The sequence below is a fragment of the Camelus ferus genome, chromosome 31, assembly GCF_009834535.1.
Source record: "Camelus ferus isolate YT-003-E chromosome 31, BCGSAC_Cfer_1.0, whole genome shotgun sequence".
Taxonomy (NCBI): domain Eukaryota; kingdom Metazoa; phylum Chordata; class Mammalia; order Artiodactyla; family Camelidae; genus Camelus; species Camelus ferus.
In genome coordinates, this window is record NC_045726.1 from 18,742,712 (window position 1) to 18,769,677 (window position 26,966).

The window sequence follows — 26,966 nt, forward strand, 5'->3', positions numbered from 1 at the left end:
TGGTGATTATTCCACAATGGACACAAATACCAAAGCATCCTGTTGCACACCTGACACTAAGATAATGTATCTATTAAACCTCGATTTTTAAAAAATTCATTCATTCTTTCATTTTTTAAAAAAAGAGTAAAGTGAGTTTTTAAACAGAAGGAGTTGGGAACGAGTGGATTAGCTGTAAAGTCAGTATCTGATGCGGGACAACAGAGAGCAGAAGCAGGCGAGGAGCGGTGACCAGGAGCCACGCCTGCGCTGGGCGAGACATAGCTCGCGGGGCCGGGCCTCCCGGCGGGGAAGCGGCCGGTCCCCCGCGTAAGAGCGGAAACTAAGTTGGCGTAGAGCCTCGGGGGGACGGCTGCACAAGGCCCGCCAGAAAGCGTGGCAGCCAAGCCGACCTCGGGAAGACGTTGCGCTCCCGTCGGGGCCGGGAGCCAAGGGAGTCGGAGCTCTCCAGTGGGCACCAGCAGGGCTCCGGCCCCACGAGCAGACTCTCGCTGGGGATCCGCCACGGACAAGCTCAAAGCTAAGTGGCTCCAGCCTGGGCATATATCAAGGCATCACTTAAGGTGAATTTACACGGTTACATGTCAATATAACTCAATAAAACTGAGCAAAAGAACTGTTACGAAAATCTTTTTTGAGATGAAGATAACAGAAGACGGCGGTGAGCTCTGGCGAGAAACACAAGCTGCCTGTGACGCGGGCGCGTCTGGGGGAAAGTCCGCGGGGCTCCGCGGCGTGGCTTGCACTGGGCGCCGCAAGCCCGGGGCCTGGGGTGAGCGAAGTCCGCGGCTCGGGGGACAAGAAACAGGCCACGGGCGGCCAGGGCGCAGGAGGCGAGGAGCGGCGGGCACAGCGCCCAGGCGGGGAGTGCGCGAGGGGAGCCGTCCCGCCGCCAGGCCGGGGGCCGGGGGCTTCATTCTAAGCGTCGGGAGGGGCGTAAGCAGAACGGCTGCTTCACGGGCGAGGCAAGCGAAGCAGGTGCAGATCCCTTTCTTGTCACATGTCCAGTTTTATATCTTTTTTTTTTTTTTTTTTTTTTGGCCATGAACATATTCTTTCTGTAGCAAGAAAAAACTAAACAAGAGCTATAGAACACCACTAACATCACAGTCGCGGGGCCGCCTGTCACGCGGGCCGGGAACCCAAGCTCCTGCTTCCCTGGTCCTCGGGAGCAATCGCCCAGAGCCCAAGGCAAGGTGAGTCTGAGGCCAACAGACGGGGCGTCTCAGGTGAGGGGAAAGGGAGCCGGGTCTCAGAGAGGGAGGCTGGAAACCAAGGGACCACACCTGGGGCACCCGACACCCCCTCTCGCTTCCAACCCCTGAGTTCTGTGGCCGGAGACACTGCCTGAGGTGGGAAGGCCCTGCCGGGAGGCCCTAGCTTTGAAAGTGCCCCGGGATGTCACTTGTGTGAGCTTCCCTAACCTCCCCTGTGAGTCCCAAATATGCCCAGAGGGAAACATTCAGGCCAGCTGTCCCTCGTGACCGTCGCCGTGGCTCGGTTGAACAGGAGTGTTGCACGCCCGCACGTCACGTAGACATAGCTCTGCCAAGCTCCCTCCTTCTGTTTGGAACGATCTGGGGTGGGATCTGCTTCGCTGACATCCCAGTGTGCCCTGGACGACACGTGCAGCTGAAGGAAGCATTAATTTGGAATGTTCTGGAGCCCCTTCCAGCTCACTTTGAACTGTTCTCTCCAGATCATCCTCCAGCGATAACCCACAAAATTACCTCACAGAAAACCCAACTTCATTCCTGGCACTTTGTAAGTGTGGCACATGATTTGCATCCAGAAGCAGCTGGATGTGGGTGTCAGGGTCCCCATCGCAGAGGGTCCATGAACTTCACCAGCCACGCTGCAGGGAAGAGCCTGGAGAGTGAGACCTTCTGCGTCTGGAAGACGGTTTCCTGAGGCTGATGCTGGAGTCTGGGAGTTGTCCAGCTGGCCTCAGTGATGAACTCTCCCTGAAACGCCTGCAAAGGGAGCTGCAGTAAACCCACGTTCCTGCATTGACTTCCATGATAAAAATCAGAAATTCTTTCCCATGGAAAAGTTTTAGCCACGAGTGGCAATAAAATATTGTACTTTAAAATGAGCTACTTTAGAATGAAAATTACAATTTTCCCAGGAAACCAACTAAAAATAAATCACAAAACACACACTGTGAAAAGTCTAGGTTTCCTGCCAGGAGTTACATTCACTTGGGCAAAACTCGTAAGAAGACAGATGTTCTTTATTTTAACATATTGAACGTTTAGCCATTTCTCTTGAAGGGGTTTATCTTTTGAATGTGACCGTGTGATCTTTTTATTGTTTCCCAGATGTATTATTTTAAGGCCTTTTTATGGCCTTCCTTTAAGTTCTGCCTTGCCAGTGGTCTATAATTTTTTAATGTAATTTTTTGATGGTTTTTTGGGGGTGGGGGGAGTGTCGGTATTTGCACAAAATCAAGTTTAAAAATCCAAGGCCAAAGAGATTTTAAGGTAATATCGTTCTATCTTCCACCATTAAAAGGAGCTCTCTTAGCAGCACCCCTGGCAGACAGCGACCAACTCCATCTGAATGGCCGTGAGGGACCCTGTGATGTCCCAGGGTGTCTCAGGATGTCCACAGCATTGCGGGGAGAACTGGCACCCAAGTGAGCTTTTCCCCACCCGGACTAAATGAAGTCCGCCTCCCTGCTGGAGTCTCTGGCTTTTTATACTGACATGGGACACGAACAATGCTCACGACGGGACAGCCACAGGGCCAGAACTCAGGGGCCCACAGCACATCTCAGAGGGCCAGAAAAGGCTAGTGCTGGTAAGAGCAACGGGAGGCTAGCCCAGAGGCCGCCCCCCCACCCCACCCCAGTGCACCAGCACCAGGGCTCTCAGGCCTGGGAAGTTCCAGGAATGAAGCAGGATGGTGGATTTCTCGCCTCCTGTCCCAGGTGTGCTGGGAAGCGAGTCCGGCACATCACTCAGACCCTGGTGGGCGCTCGGGGCTCTCTGCCAAGCAGAGACAGACGGCACTCGTGTGCCTCAGCCAGCTGGACAAGGCTCCTGCATTCTGCTGTTCCTATTTCTTCTTTTTTCTCTCTCTCTCTTTTTTCCCCCTTAACAGAGGTAGTGGGGATTGAGCCAGCCCCTCATGCACCTCGGGCAAGCCGAGCACGCACTCTACTACTGAACTATACCCTCACCCCTCTCATTTCTCCACGTACCTCGACGTTGTGACTTATTCCGAGAGCGTACACCGCCCCTTCCTGGTACCACTGCTTTCCACGGACAATTTCTGTTAACTGATGGCCAGTTTTCTCTCTAGAGACAGACTTCTCAGCGAGTTCCACCTGTTTCACCATTCTTACAGCTGAGGTCTCCTCTTGGCAAACACTTCTGTCTTTTTTTTTAAATAAAAACTGCTTTTTGTACCCAACTGTTGGGTGCAAAGGGGTTCTGTTGGGAGGGCAACAGGGAGAAACATCCCTGCCGGGCTCACCACCTGCCAATGTCAGGAGGCTGGAGGTGCAGGCAGGGGGAGGGCTGTGTCTGTGCTGCCCCAGAGAACGTCGGACCAGAGGTCCCTAAGTGGACTCCCCAGAAGAGCAGTGTTGCCCACCTGGGAACTCGTTACAAACGCAGGTCACCCAGTCGCCCCGCTCCCGCTGAGTGAGAGACTCCACGGCGGACCCCAGGGGTCTGTGCTGTGACAGAGCCCCAGGGGTTCTCCTGCATCTCAGGTGTGACAATAAGCTCCAGAGGGATGTGCTTCTGTCTGGTGGTTCCACCTGTCACATGCAGGTGACCGCGTACACCGTCAAAAGTCAGATCAGAGATGACAGTCTCAACCATTTCTGTCAGGAGACCCCACCAGGATCTGACAAGCTTCTCATCCTGAGCAGCCTACAATGTTCCCTCTTCCCCGGGACCACCGCCAACCTCACCCCCACCTGCCGCCCTCCTCGGTGTGTGAGCTTGGAGGGTGAAGCCAGGGGGCGCCCTTCCTCCCTGGTCTGCGTGTTCCCTAGACTTTTATTTATATATTTTCACTTTCTGGACTTTAAGAAAGTATGTTTCTCATTCTTTATGCACGTCATAATTGAATAGTTGGCCACAGTGTGGAAAAATACACAAAGTGGTCTAAAAAAATCTGATTCTTTTTTTTTTTAACATTTTTTGTTGATTTATAATCATTTTACAATGTTGTGTCAAATTCCAGTGTAGAGCACAATTTTTCAGTTATACATGGACATACATATATTCACTGTCACATTTAAAAAAAATCAGATTCTTTAAGCCAAAAAAATAAAAAAGAAACCTTGTGAAAAGAATGACACTTTTTTCTTTTGATGTTTTTCTCATGCAAACAGCAAGGAAACGCGTCTACCCCTCATGCTCTCCGTTATTCCAAAAAGAATGGAAGGGGCTTAAAGAGATACAGCCAGCGTAACAAGACAGACACCAAGGCAGAGGAATCAGCCAGACGGGAAGCTATTAAAGGAAACATTCTTCACGGAACAGCTTTCCCTCAGGGACGGGATTTCAGGGTCACTTAGTCACTCCTGGACAGTGTAACCCAGCCGTTCCCGGAGGCCTCAGGACTCCACAACCGCACACGCACCCGTGAGAGCCTCGCAGAGCCAGCCTCCTCTCCGCCGTGCTGGGGGCTCTGGAGGACGCCCAGCCCCCCCCTCCTCCCTGCCCACCCAGCGGAGCTCAAAGCAGCCAAGGACAGGCCTCCTTCCTGCCAGGGCCGCCCCGCCCAGGACCCCAGCAGAGGCGCCACCCACCACGCTCTCCTGGCTTGTTTTCCCGTCAGCCATGCTCACTCAGCTTTGGGCGACGCGTGTGGCCCTCTGGCTGTGCCGGGCTCGCCCCCTCTGTGACCTGTGAGTGTAATAAGTCTCTAACTTCTGTGCCTCTCCAAGTGTGGCTTCCGTGGCCATGGAGAAGTGATCCTCAGAGGGGAGGGTACAGCTCAGTGGCAGAGTGCGTGCCTAGCGTGCACAGGTCCTGGGTTCCATCCCCAGCACCTCCATTAAAAATAAAGAAATAAACAAACAAACTAATAAATAAATAAACCCAATTACCTACCCCCCATAAAACATTTTTTAAAAAAAGAAGAAATGATCCCCAGGACCCCAACCAAGGGACCTGGCCCCTTTTCCACCATAATTGGTGACAAGGACAAGGTCACCTCTAAGCATGGGCAGAGGATCCCCCGACCCCCCAGGGACCCTCACCAACTGCACGTGGCTCAGGGACGGGCTGTCCCGGCTGGGACCTACCCCCCGGCCCCGGGAAGGCCGTCATCCCGCCGGCCCGCGTGTGCTGCTCTGCACCGCCGCGTGCTACCTCGCCCCGCCTCGGGGAAGCCCCCCCACCTCCACTTACACCCCCAGACACCCGAGCAGGCCCAGCGCTTACTCAGAACTCCCACGTTTGGAGACACCTATCCCACACCTTGCTGCCTGCTTCAGCTCACGCATCAGATTACCAGGAAGGCTGCCACGGTGCCCTGGGGGCGCCCCGACGAGCGTCTGTGGGACCAGCACGTAGGCTGCACAACGCGCCCCGCCACCGCTGCCCGGGAGCTCACTGCTGTTTAGCAACGTGGGCCGCATGAGACCACACCTCGGGGACTGAACCAAACGTGGCCTTGCTGGTGCTCAGAGGCTTCGGGGTCAAACGGCTTCCTTTGCCCCCCACACACCCATGGAGCACTGAGCTCTGGCCACCTGTGGGCTGCCAGCAGAGGCTGAGGCTCTTAACTGGCTCCACTGGACGCACTGCGTAGACTCCTGCTCTGCCTCGGGTGAGAGGTGGCTCCTGTAATAGTCAGGGCTCTCCAGAGAAACAGAGCCAACGGACACATGGAAGGAAAAAGATGTATCATGAGGAACTGGCTTCCGCGATGACGGAGGCTGGGAAGTCCCACAGCCTGCCATCTGCAGCCTGCAGACCCCGGCAGCAGGCGGTGTAGCACAGTCCAGACAGAGTCCTGGGGACCAGGAGCACTGAGGGCAGGGCAAGACCAACACCCCAGCTCAAGCAGTCAGGCAGGACAAGCTGAATTCTTCCTTCTTATGCCTTTTTTTCCTACTCAGGTCCTCAACTGATTGGGTGAGGCCCACCCACCCTGGAGAGGGCAATCTGCTCTACCAAGTCCACCAATCCGAGTGCTGACCTCATCCAGAAACACCCTCACAGATGCACCCAGAAATAATGTTTAGCCAAATAGCTGGGTATCGGGAGGCCCAGTCCAGTGGGCACATAAAATTAACCATCACACCTCCCAGCAATGGCTCAACATGGCCACAGAGGCCTCCCCGCTGAAGTGGAGGTGGTACCCACTGGAAAACGCCAGATCTGACACACAGGGCCTCTCCAAACTGTAGAAGGATGTGGCCGCCCCTGTGCTCAGCACCTTGTCCGCAGATTTACAGATCTTGACAAAGACACCTCTGCTTTTCCCTTCCTGGCTGGGTGGTGGGCTCCTTGGGACCACATGTCTGACATGGAGAGGGAGCTGGTGTTCTTTACCAACGGCATCACCTCTGTATGTGAGGTAGCCTGTTGGTGAGCAGTGGGCTGCCATCTGGCCTTCACTTCCTCTCTAAAGATGGGTCCTAAATTCTGCCCAGTTGACTGAGTTAGAAGCTGTATTTGTGGCTCTGAAAATGCCATACATAGGCTGTCACCCAAATTCATATATTCACCAAGTCGTAGCGTTGCCAGCTGACCAGTGCTGTGGCCTGGCCAGTGGCAGCGAGGAATTCTCTAATACAAGGCCGCTGGCTTTAGGGCTCTTATGTTTGGAAAGAACTCGCCCAGCCTCAATTCCAATAGTTATCACACATACACCTGCCCTCACCCACCGAGAGACACCGTCTGGCCAATCAGCTCTCCAGGATGCAAACTGTCTCACTGGCCACGGTCCCCTCAAAGGAGAGTCCTCATCCTCAGCTCTTCAGAGCACAGGTAACATCAGGTCACAGGGACATCCGTGCCCTGAAAGAACTGACAGGACCGTGCGGACTCGCTCTGGGCCCCTCATGTACTAAAATGTCTGCTGATGGCTGTAACGTCAGTGCCAGACTGAACACTGTCAGCTGCCCAAGTGGGGTGCTGCTCTAAGACGTGCCCCCCCGGTGGCACACAGATTACACAGGACGACTGCCATCTGCCGCTGGGGCCCCTCCTTATGCGTTAACGTGGGTCGACTCCTTTACAGGACTTCTGCTGCCGTTTCCCACGCACAAGTCAACCCCAGGACACCCACCCAAGGGCGGACTGAAGCTATTCTGGGGCCTCCAGGTATGACAGATCCAGGTTAACGGGCACGTTTCACCCCCAGACAGCACCCCAGTGGGCCCTGGGACAAGGCATCCTTGGAATCACTGTCCCTCATGTTGCCCACAAGCAACTAACCGAATGCCATGATGGACTCCTGAAGAGCTCCTGCTAGAGTCGGGGGGAAGGAACCCTGATGAGTCCATCACCACAGGCATTAATATGGCCAAGTTCACACCTCCTCGAGGAACACACAGCCCACACAGATTTCTCTGACCCCTAAAAGTCTCCTTTTTAGTTATAAGACCCCTGTTACCTTCAACAGGGGATGACTGTGTCTGGATTTCATCCAAAGCAAAACACCCCCAAATCAACCTGATTTCTCAGCCAAGTCCCCACCGCCTTCAGCACGGAAACCCAATCAAGGGCCAGTCAAAAGCTTTGACCCATTAACTGTCAAAAGCCCAGAAGAAGGTCCTGCTTGCCTGGTCTGGACACATAAACATCCAGATGTGCTCAGGTGCGAACCTGAGCAGCTACCTGTTTATTCTGGTCACAAGTGCTGGTTCATGTACCCAAGTCATGCAGTTTCCCGCAGGAGGCAGAGGTCAGAGCAGCAGTGGAACCGTGAGGCTGCCATCAAAGGAGATGGCAAATTTCATCCCCTCAGTGTCAGTCACACCTGGAAACGACCGACACCAAGAATGACCCTGCGCGGACTCCCTCTCAGAGGCCTCTGGGGGCTTCGACAAACTGGGAGAGGGGCCTGTGGCCTCAAAACACCGTCCTGGAGGTTGTACAGCTTCCTCAGACCACAGCCTCTCGAGGCCCCACGGTAAATCGCTGTCGGTGCTCAGCTGGCTGTGGTCATTGGTCCTAATGTGTTTGGCTGGGAGCCCCTGGGACGGCTGGCAGACCCGCGAGGGCTCTCCATGACCAACGTCCGCTGCAACCAACTGGCCCCAAACACTCCAAATTGCGCTCCAGAAGGGGCAGCTGGGAGCTGGACTGCAGGGACCACCCGTCAGGCCCACACGCCATCCAGCCTGGGCGGCTCGGAATCTTCTAGGAGTGACACCGAGGGCACAGACGTCCGGCCCTTACAGGGCAGGACACTGATCCGGAACACAGTTTTAACTGGCCAGAGGGTCTGTGGCTGGCTTGAACAGCGACCCCAAATCCATCCCCTCCGCTGACCACTCTGTTCAACTGCCCCAACGTTGTTTATAGAACTCAGTCTATGGACTGTGTCCCCATTATACCCAGGGCCACTGTGTCAGCTGAGTGTACAGGTGACCAGAAGATTTATTCTCTGTGGATGGAATGTCAAGGTCAGACCCTAAGAGAAGCTACCCAGGCCTTGGCCCATTATGTCCCAATGATCCCCAAGAGTTACTGAAACTTAGCATCAGTTCAGACGCTTCTGGCAGGATTCCAACAGAGGTCTGCAGGCCTCACTAAGCGGCACCTCCACACGGGGCCCCAGGCCTCTGGCCGTGGACAGCCACCTGGGAGGGCACTCACTCTCAGGGCGGACCCCCGCTCCACGCCCCCGGAGGTGACAATGCTTCATCTGCCTCCCCACTGGAACTGAACATCACGTCCTGACCCGCCTTCCACCTCTCGCCCACGCTGGTCCCCGTGGGCTCCCATCAACCCCACGCTGCTTCCCCAGGTCCTGCATCACTGTCTGGATCCACGCGATCTCCTGGGTTCTACTCCCCTGAGATTACAAAACGCCTGACGCCAGTGCCGCGGCCTCCGCAGGCTCCACAGAACTGCGAGTCACTAACCTCATGGTGACGCTGCCAAAGGCGGGGCAGGCCCCTGTGGGGTGCAGTCGCCACCTGCGTTCCTCACATCACTTCCCCTTGCCCTGCTCCCCAGCCCAGCCCCTCCCCATCTGCTCTTTTCATGGGGGTTGACAGACATGTCTCACGACTTCTGCTTCCCTAAGCTACTAGCCAGGACGTGGAACCCCCCCCCCCAACTGCCAACCCTCTCATGCACCGCACTTCTCAGGCTCCCGGCCTCCACAGCCGCTTCCCAGGGCCCCACGGCACTCACCTCCCTGCCACCCACAACCCCCTCGGCATCTGCCCAGACCTCAGGGTGGCACCCCCACTGTGGAGGTGGCAGCACACACGTTAACCCCTGATAGCTGGGTCTGCTGCACAGATGTGCACCTGCGCACACAGCACTGACGCTGTTCTGAATTTGGCCAGATGGTCCCAAGTCCTGGGGCCGCAAGGCTTCCCTGGAGATGTGAACATCTGGGGAAAGTCAAGGCCTCCATTATTATCCAGCTGAGGGGACCCAAATTCCAGGCACCTTGTATGTTCGCCCAGATCCCTGCACAGTCCAGCCAAATGCCTCTGTCCTCCCAGACCCCACAACCATCCACGCACGGGACAGACCTGGAGATTATCACGCCCTAGCTGCTGCCTCCAGGGGACCAGACTGCGACCCCAAGGGAAACGCACACCTGCTGCACCTTCCTTCCCCTAATGGCGTGAGCCTCCCCTTCACACCTCGTGGCATCGGGAGCGCCCACGACATCTGCCCCACCGCACTGTCTGCGTTCTCCTCACACGGGCAGAGGCTGACGCATGCGGCCCCCACACCTCCAGTCATAGGTTTGGCTGTAATCGTGGAGGCAGCTGCACTGGGGCAGGTGCTGCCCCCTCCCCAGGTCAAACCACATCAAATATCTCAGCAAGTCAACAGCTGTCTGCTGCCCACACAGAGCATGTTCCAAAAATACCCAGAACTCATCTCCAATTCAAGAAGCCTGAGAACCTCTGGCCCGAAAGGTCACTGGGAGACCCTGAGCCCCTCAGCACCTGCTGGCCAAGGAAGGCAGGGTCCAGGCCACTCAGAGACCCTCTTGTGTGAACGTCAAGCGCTCTGGCGAGGACAGATACCCCTCCAGCCACTTGGAGAAGCTGGGAAACCTTCCAAAGCAAAACTGAAGGGTTTTGTTTTTTAGCAATTTTTTTGGTGAAGTACAGTCAGTTACGATGTGTCAGTTCTGGTACACAGCACAGTGTCCCGGTCACGCATACATATACATGTATTCATCTTCATACTCTCTTTCATTAAAGGTTATAACGAGATACTGAATATTGTTCCCTGTGCTGTACAGAAATTTGTTTTTTGTCTATTTTTATATATAGTGGTTAACCTTTGCAAATTTCAAACTCCCAAATTTACCCATCCTATCTCCTTTAAACATAAAATTGTTTACCAAGTCCACGAGTCTGTTTCTCTTCTACAGATGAGTTCACTAGTGTCCCCTTCTTCCTTTTTTTCAGATTCCACATATTGTGAAACCATGTCGTCACTCTAAGTGAAGTTAGTAAATTCCTTAGACCCGCAGGTACCAGCCCGATGCTCCTGCCTCTGCCCTGCTGAGTGCGGAGACTGGCTGCACACCGGCTGCTGAGCACCGGCCATCAAATCGGGGGAGCCCCCCGCTTCTACCCTCTGTGTTCACACTGATTGTCCAGGACCTTGGAGACACCTCCTGTCTACACTCAACGTCTCCCCCACTCAGCGGCAAGAGGAATCCATCCTGTTTGAGAGCCACTGAGGCTCAGGTGGTGTAACACACCTGTGGCCTCGGGACTCCACAGCCACCCGCCCACCTGTGAGAGCCTCGCAGAGCCAGCCTCCTCTCCGCCGCGCCCAGGCAGCGGGGCTCGGGAGGACGCCCAGCCCCCCCCTCCTCCCTGCCCACCCAGCGGAGCTCAAAGCAGCCAAGGACAGGCCTCCTTCCTGCCAGGGCCGCCCCGCCCAGGACCCCAGCAGAGGCGCCACCCACCACGCTCTCCTGGCCTGTTTTCCCGTCGGCCGAGCTCACTCAGCTTTGGGTGACGTGTGGCCCTCTGGGCGTGCTGGGTCTCCTCTCTGGGACGTGTGCGTATAATAAATCCTTAATTTCTACTCCTCTCCAAATGTGACTCCCATGTGCGTGTAGAACTGATCCCCAAAGGACCCCAACTAAGGGGGTTGCCTCGTTCACACAGCAGTCAGTGCACGGTCCGTTCTGGATCTTTCTCTGATTTTGCCTTCCCTGGCCAAGGCCCTCGGACGGCGAAGGGGCCAGGAAGGCAGTAAAAAGCATCCACTGCTAATTTTCGTATTTCAGAAAGCCCAGAAGGAATCAGACCTGACCACCAACACGCTGACTGAGACCCTAAGCCTTCCTCTTGAAACCCTGTCAACTCCGGGCGACGAAGCTGCTCTCGCTGCGCTGCCGCCCAAGGCTCTGAGGATTCGTTAGAAAAACGGAAAACTATTAACTAACGCGTCTTTCAAAGCATAACCGTGTAAGAGAGAACAACAACAAAGGCCCACCGGACAGCCCGGGTGGGGCCCAGGCTCCCTGAAACCCCGCTCCCCCGCAGCGGGGACGCACGGCAGCTGGAGGGAGGGCGTCTACGCGACGGTGCGTTAGTTTTCTCAGGCTGCATAACAAAGCTCCCCAGCCTGGGGTCTGAACCCACAGGCGTTTACTGCTTCTCACTCCTGGAGGCTGGAAGTCGAAGGGCAGAGCGGTTTCCCCCAGAGGCGGCTCTCCCTGACTCTCAGACGGCCGCCCTCTCCCCGGTCCTCACATGGCCTTGCCTCTGCGCGTCCCCTCTTCCTACAGGAACACCAGGCATATCAGATTAGGACCCGCCCCGACAACCTCATTTTACACTGACCGCCCTTTGAAGGCCCTCTGTCCAAACACGGTCACACTCAGGAGCCGGTGGCTCGGCCTTTGCACGCTGAGGGGACACAGTTCAGCCCCTGACAGACGGCACGCGTTGCTCTGATGGAGCTGGCCCTGAAAGGCAGCGAAGAGTGGTCACCCGCACGGTGATGTGTCTGAATCCTCAAAACAGAGCATAACATAACCACCGCCCGTGACTCCTGGGGAGCCCGGGGGTGGGGGGGACGCACTGCAGGCCTCTCCCCAGGGTCCGGGGCCAGCATCTTCTCTGACGGCCCCAGAACGGCCAGAGCACAGGACATGCAGGGGCAGACGCGGGGGTCTGCCGGGAGCCCAGGCTGCGCGCTGCACGCAGGGGCGTCGGCAGAGCGATCAGGAGCCCCTGCGGACGGAGCTGTGCTTTGTTTGCAAGGAGCTCGTCTCCTTCTAAATGGTTTCGAATGAGGACAGATGTAACAGAGCAGCCTTTCAGTCTGAATTTGCCTCTGTTGTTTCCTTCGCCACCTTGTTCCAAACAGAAGCTTGGCCTGGGCCATGGTCCATCGGCCCTCGCCTTCTGGGGGAGCAGGAAGCACCCAGAGTCAGGCAGCGTGAGTGGAGCCCCACTCGCCCTGAAGGCAGTTCTGTCCGCGGGGCAGCCCCCAGGCACCCCGGGCCTCAGGCAACACCGGTCCCCGTGGCCTCTGGCACTGGGCCCCCCCCTGCGTTCCCAGCCAGCCTGTGGCAACGCCCGCTTTTCCTCCCTCACTCGCCCCATTCTTTGCCTTTCTTCCCACGCCTCACTGGGATCGTGCGAAATGCTGCCTGCGAGGGCTCGTAAATCAGCAGAGGACAGAAGCACACACAGCCCTCGTTCAGCTGTCCCCACCTCCTGTGGCATCTCTGGGATCTCCGATGCACCCAGAGCAGAACTCCCTGAATGTTAGTTCGCTGACGGGCCAAAGTCACCTGCCGCACAAGGGGCTCCGTTGCCAGCCCGCCGGCCCCTCCTCTGGGGCAGCGTGGCCTTGACAGCACGAGCTCAGCTTCCAAGAGCACATGGCAAAAGCTGACAGTGAGGGGGAGGGTGCACAGCTCAGGGGCAGAGCACGTGCCTGGCGTCCTGGGTTCAGTCCCCGGTACCTCCATTAAAATAAACAAATACACCTAATTAATCCCCCTCAAAAAAAGTTTTTAAGGTGATAAAAGGGCGCATGGCCTCCCAGCACTGCACCCAAATCCGCCCCCACACAGGGCCCCAGCCCTGTTCTCCCTGCTGTGAAGTGGAGACAACCAGCACACCCCCTTCCCTTCTCCACCTTCCTCCCCGGCTTCTGGGGGCATAAAGGGACAGCATGCATCTGGCCTGCGTTCAGCGGCTCTCGGAAGCCACTCACCTATCACGGGCTCCCTGGCCCACTCGTGTGGAATCTGCTGCGTCCTCTGCCAACATCTGGGGAACGAGGCCGGCGGGGGTCTTGTCTACTCCATTAAGCAAAGTGTTGGGAGGCCTTTGGTGCACGCGCCTCTCTGTCACCAGCAAGGCACAAGGCAAGAGAACACTCGAGACAGGATGTAAAGAGCCGACCTTCCTCTGGAAACCAGCTGCCCAACTCTGCTGAAAGACAGCGCCATGGCGTGCACCCACGTCTCCCGGCGCCTGAGAGCGGTGGCCACGTCGCATCACCCTCACCTGTGCCGACAACGAGGGGCCCCGGCCCTGCGAAACAGTGCCCTTGCAAGCGACCACTGGGGCCAACAGACGTCTTTCCCCGCGTCCTTCACGGCAAGCTGCTCGCCCGCCCCGGGCGCAGCGGGCCCTGCTTGCTAGGCTGTGCTCTCCCCCTGTTTCTTATCTTCTGTCTAAGGAAAGGTCCTTCTTTTAAAGGAAATCTCCCTTTCACAACTTATCACACCCACGACTTGAGGCCTGAACTTCACGCATGAAAAGATAAACAGCAATACACGGGCTGGCACGTTCCCAGCCTGCGTCCAGACGGCCCGCCTGGGGACCCCGGCCTGCGGTGGGACGGAGAGGCGGGAGGGGACCGGACTCTGCAGAGGAGGCAGCTCCATTCCTCCCCCGGAGCAGAACCATAAACCATTATCACCTCGTGACGTCTGGGATTTGTTTTTAGAAAGTCCAGAGCAAAGGGAAGACAAGAAGCAAGTTTGGCAAAACCTTGATAATTTCTGAATCTGGATTGGAGGTATCCTGGTTGGATGCCCCAAAGCTGACTCTGGTGCAGGAACTGAGAGGTGAACAGAGGCACGTGAGGGAGGCAGGAAGGGAGGCGGGAAAGGGAAGGAAGCCAAATGTGGGGGGCAGGGTTCAGGAGCGTCACCTGGGGCTGTCCTGAGAAACTGTGGAGGTCCCACGGGCCACCCCCGGAGGGCAAGGGCGCGGGCTCCTTGTCCACCAAGTCCTGAGCCCTGGGCTCAGGCTGCCTCACGCCAGGGACAGAACCACAGGCATCTGAAGGGACTGTCTGCGCGGAACTCCGAAGCCCGAGGGGCGTGGGCGGGGCACCGCGAGCTCCGTCACGTCAGGAAAACATCGACCCTTACGTTACTTTCTCTATTTCTGCATGTCTGAACTGTCCTCGGGCAGGAAGACAGGCAGGCTGATCACCAGAGCAAGAGCCATGGTGATAATTCACACGCTTCCAGGGAAGGAACTCGCTTAAACTCACACCGGTTCACCCCCAGGACCGCATTCCACGTTTGCTTGTCTCGGAGAGCCGTCTCCTCCCTCGTCAGCTGGACTTTCATGCTTTATTTGCTTTTAAACAGAAGCAGAAGTGCGTGTCCCTGTCCCGCCATCCCGGGGGCCGGCTGGCTGGGCAGCCGGGACGCAGCCCAGTCCAGCAAAAACGCAAGTGATGGGCGTCCCCTCGAGGCTGTCAAATGAGGTGGGAATTTCAGGTGCATGAAGCCAAGTCCTTGCCCTGAATGAGCAACTTGCTCGTCGAGGAAACAAGAAATGCACAACGGAACAGTTAGGGGGCAACAACAGAGAACAACAGAAAGGTTTCAGAATCTGAGTCTAATCCAGCCATCCCTGACCTGGGAGAAAGCACGGGCCCCGCGGTTTTCCAGCCTGGCGAGGCCCCGAGGACGGAGGCTCTCCGGCCTGCGAACAGGTAGCGTCAGGTCACAGGAACGAGGCGAAGTTAGCCGCCAGGGAGAGAAACCGGGGGCTTCCGACTTCTCTTGTTGGATTTGTTGTCTTGGCCTGGGAGATGGCCTGAGCCAGAGGACACAGGATGGCCCACAAGCTGCTGGGAAAACCAAACCAGGTGAGGCAGTGACTCCAGGTCAGGGAAGGAGACCCACTGCCCTCTTCCCCACCCCACTGCCATCCCACCTCCTGCCTCACCCGTCTTAGAACCACCATGTCTTCTGGGGACTCTGAGAAATCATCTTAGTCAATTTGAAGGGGTCAAAGAATTAACTGGAGATGCCCTGGGTAGCCTGCAGCCCTGTCCTTACTGTTTCTACAGCCTGTGAACAACCCAATACCATTCATTCATTCATTCATTCTGTCACTGTGATGGCTAATTGTGTCAGCTTGATTGGGTGCCCAGATATTTGGTTAAACCTGGTTCTGGCTGTGTCTGTGAGGGTGTTTCTGGATGAGATTAGCTTTGAATCTGTCGACTGAGTGAAGCAGATTGCCCTCCCCCATGTCGGTGGGCCCCATCTAATCAGTTGAAGGCCTGACTGGCCCAAAAGGTGGATGAAGGCAGAGTTTGCTCTCTTTGTGTGACTGTCTTTGAGCTGGGACATCAGTCTCCTCCTGCCTTCTGACTGGAATTAGGCCTGGACTTAGACCATCGGTTGCCCTACTTCTCAGGCTTTAGGACTGAGGCCAGAACCACACCACTGGGACTCCTGGGTACTCGTGTGCCTCCAGCTTGCTGACTGCAGACCTGGGACTTAGCCTCCACAACCACATAAGCCAATTCCTTATAACGAGTCTCATAATAAATCACACCAGTGGTCCTGAAGGCAGAAGTGCTGCCACCGGGGGCCCAGGAGGCAGAACATAGAACCAAAGAGGGTTATTCTCAAGTCTTAAGATCTTCTGGAATCTTCCTCACCTTGTTTTGTACTTGGTTGGGACCTGTCCCCCCTCTTTCTCCCTAATTCTCTCCTTCTGCATGGGGAGTGTCTATCCTAGGCCTGCACCATCGTTGCACTTTGGAAGCACATAACTTGTCTGGCCTCACGGGTTCACAGCTGGAGAGGAATTTTGCTTCTGGGTGAATTATAGCTCCGGTCTAATCCATACCTGAATTAGACGAGTCTTTAGACTTTAGAGCTGATGCTGAGTGAATGAAGGCTTTGGGGCTGTAGGTGTGGAATGAATATATTTTGCATGGGAGAAAAACATGAATTTTGGGGGGCCGTGGGCAGAATACTGTAGAATGAATTGTGCCCTCTCAAAATTGCTGTTAAAACCCTAACCCCTGGTGGGCTGGTATTTGAAAATGGAGCCTTGAGGAGGTAACTGGGTTTAGATTAAGTCACAAGGGTGGGCCCCTCATGATGAGATTAGTGTCCTTTCAAGAAGAGACCAGAGAGCTTGCTCTGTTTCTCTGCTCTGTGAGGGCACAGCCATAAGGCAGCCATCTGCAAGCCAGGAAGAGAGATTCACTGGGGAACCAGACTGGCTGGCACCTGGACCTTGGACTTCTAGCCTTCAGAACAGTGAGAAATAAATTTGCGGTGTTTGAACCACCCAGTCTGGGACGTTTTGTTACAGCAGCCCCCGCTGATGAAGACAATCACTTACTACTTACCCCTCCTCCAGAGTCCTCGGTCTCTGCAGTGCTAATGCTGGGACCCCGGATGGGTGCCCCATCATTCAGCTGCTGTAGCAAAATTCCCCACCGATCAGGTGACTTAAACAGCAGACATTGATTTCACACGTCCTGGAGGCTGAGAAGACCACGGCACAGGCGGGTTTGGTGTCTGGTGGGAGCCCCCTTCCTGGGTCAGAGACGGCTCTCTTCTCACTGTGTCCTCACATGGTGGAAGGCTCTGTGGGGCCTCTTTAGAATGACACTGGTCCCATTTCTGGGGCCCCCACCTCATGACCTTCTCACCTCCCCAGGCCCCACCTCCTAACACCACCATATTGGGTATTAGGTTTCATATGCACCTGGGGGGACACAAACATTCAGCCTACAGCAGTGCTGCATGGCTCGGCCACATGGGACAGCACAAACCAGGCGGTGTCCCCAGCATGCATACCGCCTCGTGCTGTCCTGTCTCCTGGGGGACCAGGACCCCCACCCTGTGTCTGGGGAGGCCCAGTTCTTGCTCTGAGCCTGTACCTGCCTGGGAGAATCAGTTGCCTGATGAATTTTTATCAAATTGTGTTTTGACTAGAGAAGGACCTGAAATTCAAATGAATCTCTAGTGAGCTCTTATCCAACAAAAGCTGTTTAAAACATAAAAATCACCCCACATGCTTGGATCCTTTGTAAAAGTCCAGCTTTGCATAATGTAGTTTGCGTGGAACAGAGGGTATCAACCACCAGCTCCCCCCCATGTTCCTCTGTGAGGAAATGACTCAGTGGCTAGAAAAGCAGATCACTTTCCAGGCACGGGCCTGGTACAACCCGACGTTCTGCTCCGAGGGTGCTGACCGTCAGACCTCTGCCTGTGCTGAGCCGCTGCACCAATTCATCTCTAAACTAAGTTAAAGCCTTTGTTCAACCACAGTCGTCAGCTATGGCAGAATGACAGAGCATTGGGGTTATGCATTAAATTACACATTAATATCTGAAAGCTACCCCCACCTTGGAGAGTCACTCTGTCCGAAGCTGGATTCTCAGGCAATAGGCTGGGAGACATGTTTATGGCATATGCCACAGAGAAGCGTCCGATCGCTTTACTCTGTGAATATCACATGCACATTCATAAGGATGAAACCTACTGCCCGGCCCGAAAAATCTCCCCAAATAGTCCTGCCCAAGACTTCCCTACACACGTCACCGCCAATGCATGGAGGTGGACAGGATGCCCCGAATCTCAGGGCCAGTAGCCTCAGTAGTCCTTCTGGTCCTACCAGCCACATAATCCACACTCTCCGCCACGATTTTCACTGGCCTTCATGAATTTCACTGACCCCCCATCATCTTCAGTGACCCCATGATCCTCACTGACCCCCGTGTTCTCATCAGCTCCCTTAGTCATCTGCCGCAGACCTTGGCTTTATTCCCCTTTGAGAATGTCACTTTTGCTGGGAAATGGGCATTTGCATATGGCCTTTCGTCTCCAGATTCCCCACTGGAGTCAAGAATTCGACCTTGGCTTCAAGAAGACACCACTCAAGATCGATTTTCAGAATGTAACTCTTGACCCGGTTGCCCTCCCCCCCCCACAAAGTTGGTGGTGACAGTGACTCAAGGCTCTGTAAGCATGTGACCAAAAGACACTGTTACCATAAGAAGGGCTCAACATCATTAATGTAACTGCAATCAAAACGAGACAGCATTCAACGCCCACCAGAAGAGCTAAAAATGCAAGACTGACAATTTGAAATGTCGGTGAAAACACAGGCACTGCTGGTGGGAGTGGGATCCAGGGCAACCCCGGTGGGGAAGGTCTGGTCCCTTCACAGGAACTCAAACATAAGCCTACCATGCGACAGAGCAATTTCAGTCCTAGACGCTAACCCAGAGGAGTGAAAAATATGCATCCACAGACAGGCTCCTCCGAGGACATTCACAGCAGCTTTATTCTCAATAGCCAGACACCACCCGGACACCCATCAGGAGGAGGACATACACACAAGCCGTGAGGTGTGTGAACAAGGAGATGCAAAACGGGTCAAGCAACTGACACACTGCACAGCACAGATGACCCCCAGAAACATCGTGCTGAATGCAAGAAGCCAGACACGTAGAATATGGACCCTGTGATTCTGCATCGATTGATTTCTTGAAGAAGCAAAACTAACTGTGGAGGGAAGACAGTCAGCGGCGGCTTCTGGGGTGAGAAACAGAGGACTGGGAAGGAGCATGGGGGACGCTCGGGGCGATGCAGATGGCTGTGGGGCAAGCTCAGGCCACACAGCTGGAAGAACCTGCCAAAACGCACTGAATGGCCCACTTCAGATCTGTGCATCTCATTGCATGAAACTTTCCTCAAAAAAAGAGCTATCCATTAATACTACATTTTACTTAATGATGTACCTGCTGAAGCATTTAGGGAGAAAGGTGTTAGTATCTGCAACGTGCCTTGAAATGCATCAAAAAGTAGCACGGGCTGGTGGACGAGGAGAAGAATATATGGATGGATACGTAACAGAGGTGGGTGTGGCAGAACTTTAATGGTGGAGTGTAGCTTGTACAGGTGTTCACTATAACCGTCTCAAATTTTCTGTAGTTCGAACATTGTCATAATGAAATGTTGGATGGAAGGGGACAGACACATCTAAGATGCCTCCTGGTTAGCAGTTTCTTTTCCATCATTGACTTTCCTCTCTACGCTGTCTGCCCAGGTGGCTCCAGGGAAAAGTGGAGGGTGGGCTGCACACACAGTCCTTTCAGAGTGGAACGGGAAAGGGGGTGGGATGGAGTGGGAGGCAGGTGAGAAGGGCACTGGGGGGGTGCCAGCCAGGGTTCGATCGCTGACACAGAAGCAGTAGGAGATCTGTATTAAGAGGTCTGTCATAAGGGGATGATTCACATGGCTTTGGGGTCTCATTGGACAAGTAGGAACTGTGTCAGGTAGACAGTGTGAAAGAGAGGGAACCCCCAGGCAAGGACTGAAGCTGCTGTCAATGGTGGATTTCTTTTTCTTCAGAGAAGCCTAGGCTCTGCTCTTGGGGTCCTTCAACTGATCAGATCAGGCCCACCAAGGTCATCCAGGATAATCCTTTCAGTTGTTACTTACGGACAATTGATGAAAGACTTTAATCACATCTACAACCCTCACAGAAGCACCTAGGTGGGTGCCTGGTTGAATAATTGGGGATGTCGCTCAGCCAATCTGATGCAGAAATCTCTGGGAAGCTGTGAGTCAGAGAGCTTTTGTCTCTGTTCTCATTCACCTGCAGGACATGGTGACCATCCAGACATACCTGAGGCATCTCAGCCACACTTTTCCAGTTTCTTAAACAGCCTTCTAACCAGCTTGGGTCAGTATTCACTTGTCTTCCCTGCTGGCTACATTGTTAATGAGTTCAAAATGAACTCAAAAACTCAATGAACTCAAAAACCACAGCACATGAGCCCCGTCTTTTTCATGGGAATTAGTTTTACAAGATGAACCAGCGGAAGCCTCAGGAGCCAGGACCAGGCCAGGATCCCACGGCGTCTGTGGCCACCAGCAGAGGAGAGCCGGGATTTGACCAGCACTCGAAGCAGCTGAGCACAACCCGGGAAGGGACCGTTCTAAGCTACAGGTGTGTCACTCACTGAAAGTCTTAACTTCTCCCTCCCATCTTGTGAGACGACAAGGTCAGTTCCAGGGAATGAGCTCCCCAGCCTTCTCTGTACACCAGACATGGCAACTGAAATGCACACGGCCACTGTCCCTGAAGGAGACCCACAACAGAGGCCCAGCCACTGGTCAGTAAACACGCGGGAAGATGTTCAGAATCATTAGCGATCTCAAAGCACAGAATCAGACCAAGGATACACCGTGAGGGTTTAGGGGAGCAGGCTCTGCTGAGTGCAGACTGGCACAGCTCCTCTGAAGGCAATCTGGTGACAGGCACAAAGGCAGAGCCACGGGAGGTCCTGCCCTCAGCTCGTGGCTGGCTGTGCAGAGGTGTGGCCATGTCATTATTTCTGGGAGCAAAAAAAATGGCTGCATCATAACAACCCCGCACCATGGGGAAGGCAGAAGGCAGTGGGGTCTGCCCCCAACGGACCACCAGCAAGAAGACAGGCAGCACTCACGAGGACGACGTAAATCCACGAGAACGACGCTGGGAGCGGCCAGAGCGCGCAGCATCTTCTGTGAGTCACGCGGCTGTGGACACAAACGTGCGCGCGGATACAACGTCCTCTCTGTCGCCGTCACAGGGGGAGCACTCGAAGAACGTGCAAGAGAAGATGGCAAGCTGCATCTGGGACTGGGATTGTGAGTCACTGCCATCTCCTTTCCAAACATTCTGCGGGGTGGTTATTATTGCTTTTACAATATGGAAGAGAAATTACCAGCCTGTCTAGCTCATTACAGCTTCTTGCGGTTTCATGCCTATGGGATCCCCGAAACCAAACTTCAACTGAGGCCCATGAAACCCAAATTACTTTTTAAATTAACTGGCAGGAAACCTTGAACACATATTTTGCCTCCAATTTGGCTAATAGGAACCAGATGCCAGGCTTCAATCAAACTGCCATTGTCTAGCGGTCTGGCACCCATTTATCCGTTTGCTCACTGAGATAAAAATATTTGACTCAGTTGCACCTTTGATTGGTTAACACCTTGGATACCTGGTAATTGCCTGAGACATGCTCTATGTAATAAAAATGAACGTGCAAACATTAACATGGGGATGGAAGAAATGTCTCATTATTTTTTCCAAAATCAAATGAAATCTGAGTCAAAATCCCTGTCGCACTCGGCTGGTAGAAAACTCAGTCTCTGTCTTCATGGGAACCTCTCCCCAGCTCTCCATGGGGCCACGTGGTGGTCCTGGGAGCCTACTACCAAGCAGATTATTCTGAAAGGTCTTCTGTGTTTTGGTCAGCAAGACTCACTGCTTGTGTGGGTGGACAGCCGTTTCCCACAAAGCTCTGTCAGGGATCTGGGCCTGCCCAGCCCGGCTTCTCATCACAGCCCCTGGGATTCCCTGGGCTGGGAAATGTTTCTTCCTGCAGGGTTAGAGCTTCCTCTTTGTCCCAAGAGCCTGTCCCTCTGTGCCTACAGCCTCCTTCCTGGGAGATCCATGTCCCAAAAAGTCAAGTCTGGTTCTTAAACACACACACACGCACGCGCACACCAAGAAGGTGGAACAGCTGTGCAACTCATTTCCAACCTGAGAACGGCCCTGAGGCAAGGCCTTCGGGGGGATGGAAAAAGAAAATTAGGAAGCCAAAGCAAAAATTGTACTTTCATAAATTATCCAGTGATGCTGGTGGTTATTTTTTCTCGTTAGCACTGCAAACTTGCCCCCCATGCAATGTGCTAACCTCTGGTTAACACGAGTAAGCCGAGCGGCTACCAGCGTTGCTATATTAACCTTGGAAAAGTGAGTTACTCCCTCTAGGGCTCAGTTTCTCACCATGAAATGGAGCTAAATCATAGTTCACCTCAGAAGAATGATGCAGAGAAATGATGGAGACAACGGCGGGGAAAGTACAGCGCTCAGCGCCCCACACAGGACACAATCGGCAACCTTGGAAGAGCCCCTGGGTCCAGCATGAGGCGGCGAGTCCCGCAGGAGCCCCGCCAACTCTCGGTCTAGCAAAGGGAGCTCTGAGAGCGGGCTGTTCCTTGTTTAAAAGCACCCAAAGCGCTAACAAGCAGTTCGTGGAAGAACCGTAACGGGATGACAGTGATCAGAGAAGGCACATTAGAGAAACAGGGTCACCTTTCTCTGCTGAGATTAGCAGGAATGCGGAAGACGGGTAGTGCTCAGGGCTCACAGGATGAGGAGAAAGGTGGGAGTGGAAAGTCAAAGACCCTGTGGGAGGGCAATTTGGCAGCAATTTGACCACAGGAATGCGTAGTTCAGAAATATCTGCACAAGTTCTCAAGGCTACGGGCATGAAGGCAAAAGGAGAGAGCCATTTAGATGTCCATTCACCAGGGATCTTAGTAAATCATGGTTCAGCCATCCTGGGTGATGCCACACAACTCTAAAATGAATGAGAGAAACACACACTCAGGCTTATTCCATTTTCCTCTGCTCACAGACTGACTCATTTCCGGGTTAAAACAGCATCCTCTCTGTGATGCTTAAGTGTGAGTCAACCTGACTGGGTCTCAGGGAGCCCAGATATTTGCTCAAACATTTTTATGTCTATGTCTGTGAGGGTCTTTTGGGATGAGATTAGCATTTAAGTTGAAAGTCTAAGTAAATCAGATTGCCCGCTCTGATTTGGGTGGGCCACATCCAATCAGTTGAAGACCCAAGTTAAACAAAAAGACCAATCCTTCCCAGAGTACGAAGGGATTCTCCAGCAGACGGCCAACCGACTTCACGTGCACATGGGCTCTTCTGAGTTTCCAGCCCGCCAGCTCTCACTGTAGATGTGGACCTGCCAGTCTCCATAATTACATGAACCAACTCCTTATAATAAATAAATATGTATTTTAAATATATATATATATTACATGAGCCAATTACTGATAATAAATAAATGTTTGTGTATACATCCTATTGGCTGTTTTTCTCAAGAACACTGACCAATACACACCCCTTTGCCGTGACTGAAGCACAGAGAAGCTACCACTTTGAATCAACTTGCAGTGTTGACATCCCACCACATCCATGAAGTGGAACCAACAGAACATAAACACTGTACACAAAACACTGCTTTGTCAACGGAAGGACACTGGGAACTGGCCAGAAATGATTCTTTAATTCATGTGCCGCATTTTTGTCATTGAAATCCCTGATTTCTTGGCAAAACTAAATCTCCAGAGCACATGATAAAAGAGTTCATGACCTCCAGGCGTGAGAAGGGATTCCAAGATCACTAACAAGCACGCGCCTGCCCTGAAAAAACCAAAACAGGACAGCGGTTAAGTATCTGGAAACGTAATTCTGCTCCTCCATGCTCGTGACAAGAACACGTATTTGGCCTTTGGGGGTTAGTACAGCAGCCTGGTTATGTTTTTATTAATGTTAAGGGCACACTGAAGAGGAGGAAACCAAAGGAGCAACAGCTTCAGTGAGGATGTTTCCAGATTAGCTTATCTATAAATGAATTAATTTCCTGGGGTCCAGACACCAACAGGCCCCCGTGGTATTAGTGTAGCGAGTGGCTTCGCTGTGATGACGCAGACGTGATTCTCGTGTGCGTGCCTCTTGGTGGGCAGGCGCCCCCAGGGCGAAGCGCTTCCTGAAACTTCCGATGTGCAGCCTTCTGGACGCACTGTGAACAAACTCTCCTCATGGGCCCCAAGGTCCTGTCCGCTTTCCCACCTGAGGTTCCTCTACAGTCTGATCCGTGTTAATCTGGGTGCCTGAAGAGTGATGTTTTGGGAACGATGTTTTTTTTCTGGAAAAGTATAAAGGAGTAGAACTTTTTGGAGTAAAAGGAATGGATTTCTTTCCTGAAAAACGTTTCTCTTCTCTGTGAGCTGCTATTCGTTGGCACATGTGGTACTAAAAGTTTGGGCTTACAGTGACCACTTGGCACTTCAGGTCACCATGAGAGGCCACTGTGAACGGAGGGAATCAGTGATACACAAGAGGCCACGGTGCTGGCTTAATCTGGGCACTTGTGCTGTTACTCACGTCCCAGGTCTACACCAGTTTCTGCTTTGTCGCTGGTTGGCCGACCTCAGGGGGTGGCTGAACGTCAGCCTGGGAAGGGGAATGTGTTCACGCGTCCATCACGCAGGGCCGGGCACCCAGGAGGACCCACCACACTGTGGTAATATGGTTTCTACGTCCGGTACTTTCAGTCTCCTTTGGTTACCCCTGTAGCTCAAAACGATAAACTGCATTCCCACAGAATTATCACATAAAGCCTTTCCCACGTCTGTTACTTCACCCTGCTGTCCCTGAGGACACACCTGTCTCCTAAAAGTGCAGTGCCGCAGTGCTTTCTTTTGATTCAAGCCATTTTCTTGATTGACCCTATTTGACGTCATCACGGTTTCTCTGTTGAAAGTAAATTAACACGTATTCCAGGAGTGTAGTTACATCTACAGAGAAGAGCAATTCATCAGGTGACCAGTGGAAGGTGCGTTTCTAAAAGATGGGAAGTCCTAGATCCACTCTCTTTCCATCTCATTCAGTCCCGCATTTCATTTTAGGAAACTATAAACTAAAGGGAAACAAGTGTTTTGTGACATCGTGACGTTACTGAGAAATTCAACCACAGACGTAATAAAAGAAAGGCAAATGACAGTGAGACCTTAGTATCTGCCCATCGGATTGGGAATATTTGAAAGCACTGGCCGGTGCTGATGGAGTCTGGCCAGTGCCCACCGCCACGCTGACGCGGGAGCATCCACCGCCCTCCCGCCGGAGACGGCAGGTGGAGGAGGGGCAGCAAAACGTTAACAGGCGTCACAGGGGAACGGACACAGGGTCTCGGGGTGGCTCACAGCAAAAACAGATGTGACAATGGATGAATGTACGTTCATGTACAGCTGAGAAGTTGTGCTCTGCACTGGAATTTGACACAACATTGCAAAATGACTATAAGTCAATAAAAAATGTTAAAACAAAATTTTAACAGGCATCAATTTCTCCCAGAGGATCACTTCTAGAATCCACTCTAAATAGACAATCAGACAAATCTGGGGGGGTGAGTAAATTATTTTCATTGCTATGTTGTTTTACAGTAATCTTAAAAATGGGGGAAAGCTACATCTTAAAACTCAGCTTCACTCTAGATCTCCTCCCACCTTGGTGGTCTAAGCCACAGCCATCCCTAACTCTACACACTCATCCCTCCCTCACCGACAGCCAAGTTCAAGACCCTTGAAAGACTGACATGCCACATCCGGTCTGGCCCCTCCCATCTCCAGTGCTGGCCACTGGCCACGATGGCCTTTTCTCTCCTCCAACAAACAGGAGAAGGCCGCGTCCCTCTCTACCGCAGAGCCTTCTCTGTCCAGAAGGCTCCTCCCCTTTTCGCTTCCAGGTCCACTCCGAGTCCCCCGTAGGTCTTTATGAACCCCATCTCCCCAGACCACTCTAGCTGTGTGCATTATGGCCTTACAGCCCTTCTGCTGTTCCTACAAAGCACTTACATGTTTCATGAAGCTAGGGGGCCATGTCCCTCCTGCCTGAACAGAGTAAATGCTCAGTAAACACCTACTGAAATGATGGCTAAACTGCAGAACGAGGCTTTAAAAATGGTCTTAGCATCAGCCGCATTCCACGCAGGAAGCAGGTGGCATCGGAAGAGGCTCAGCCAAAGGCCACTTCCCCTCCGCAGGCTCGGGCCCACGGCCGTTCTCAGCTGTGAAGGCTCTGCCAGATGAGTCTGACCTTTCCACCACCTACAGTGGATAAAGAAGAGCCAAAGGGGATTGAAAACAAAACTCAGACTTCTATATCCACCTTCATCCACCCCACAGAAACAAAAATGCAAGGACATGTATGACTCCAACTCCTTGACGTTCTAGAAAAGGCACAACTATGGAGACAGGAGAAAAGTCAGTGATGGCCAGGGGTTAGGAGGGAGAGACGAGGGCGGAGCACCGGGGATTTTTAGGGCAGTGAAACCTCCATACGGTTCTGCACTAAGGGATACGTGTCATTACACATGTGTCAGAACCCACAGGATACGCTACCCCAAGAGTGAACGCTAGTGCAAACCATGGGCGCTGCGTGGTCACGACGCGTCAGTGTGGGTTCACCAGGCGTAATGAACGCCCCACTCCCGTGGGGGAGGTTGACAGTGCAGGAGACTACGCGTGTGTGGGGCCAGAGGTATGTGAGAAATCCCTGTACCTTCTCTTAATTTTGCTGTGACCCTAAACTCTTCTTCAAAAAGTAAAGTTCTTTTTTAAAACTGCGAGGACATAAGCATTTCTTGCAGCACTGCTCCTACTGGCCAAAGGGAGGAACTCAAATGAATGCCTATTAGCAAAGGAATGGTTAACTAAATTCTGGTGCATGCACTCCCCAGCCATCAGACAGGATGAATCACAGGCATATTTAATGACTTCGGAAGATGTCCCTGAGCAATTACAGAGGAAGACCAAGTGCATAATAGGGGAAATTGTTATTATCTCATTTTTAAAACAACAAAGAAAAGCCCTTTGCGCCCATGTTCACACATGCAAGTAGGCATGTGTGCATGAATAGCAGCAGTGGAAAACTCACGTGTGCC

At 53.4% G+C, this 26,966-nt stretch overlaps 1 long non-coding RNA gene across 1 annotated transcript; it reads right to left on the reverse strand.

Annotated features, from left to right (window-relative positions):
* Window positions 1-1,979: 1,979 nt before the first annotated feature.
* On the reverse strand, window positions 1,980-6,497 carry LOC116660830. The gene is made up of 3 exons (XR_004316482.1): window positions 6,487-6,497; window positions 4,496-4,502; window positions 1,980-2,264 (listed from the first exon to the last, which is right to left on the reverse strand). It is a non-coding gene; the product is annotated as an uncharacterized LOC116660830 (long non-coding RNA).
* Window positions 6,498-26,966: the final 20,469 nt, after the last annotated feature.